Genomic DNA, 906 nt, shown 5'->3' on the forward strand with positions numbered 1-906 from the left:
CCATCTAACCTAACCTAACCTAACCTAACCATCGCTGAAATTTGTAATTTTTAATTTTGTCCGGTTTTTGAGGGTAAATGCTCCTATGTGCAACGGTCTGATACACTTAGTCGAGACCAATGGTGCTTGGCTGGGCCAAGTGGTGTTTACATACATTTGTATGGAAATAGGGGTTGTATTTACGCTCATATACTTATGTACAATATAGATACATTTTTGAAATTTCTTACCTCTCGATTTGGTTGAAATCAAATTGGCTGCCTTGTTCACGCTTGGCTTGGCAATAGCGTTCACAAAAAAATGTAACATTTTGAGAAAAATTACATTTTTTCTTAACCTTTTAAAACGCTCTGGCGGCTAAAGTATTTGAGAGGTAGATCAAATAAATTGCACCGGTTAGGTAATTTAAAGAGCTTTCGGGAAATGTATAATTCGCCCCCAAGGCCCCACCGGAGGCGTGGCAATAGGCGAAAATGGGTTTTCACATGTCCCCCTTTTGTTTCACTACAGTTGGGGGGTATGGGGCCGGGGGGATCAAAACTATTTTGGGAGTTAGTTCACCCCTGGGGCTTTCAGGAAAGCCCTCAACCTCCCCTCTATCCCTACCAGGGGCGTGGCAATAGCGTTCACAAAAAATGTAACATTTTGAGAAAAATTACATTTTTCTTAACCTTAAAAACGCTCTAGCGGCTAACCTAGATAAACATACAAACCAATTTGGACATGTAACGAACATGAAAACAGATAAATCAACCGTGCGAAGTGATAGAAACATACCAAAGTTCATATATTTTCATACAAAATATATGGGGTCTAGCCAAGCACCATTGGTGTACTAAGGTGTAACATTATAATATCCTTTTTTCGTCCTTTTCGATACGATATCCTTGAATTTTTTTCTGAATT

Source organism: Bactrocera tryoni, chromosome 2, assembly GCF_016617805.1.
Source record: "Bactrocera tryoni isolate S06 chromosome 2, CSIRO_BtryS06_freeze2, whole genome shotgun sequence".
NCBI lineage: Eukaryota > Metazoa > Arthropoda > Insecta > Diptera > Tephritidae > Bactrocera > Bactrocera tryoni.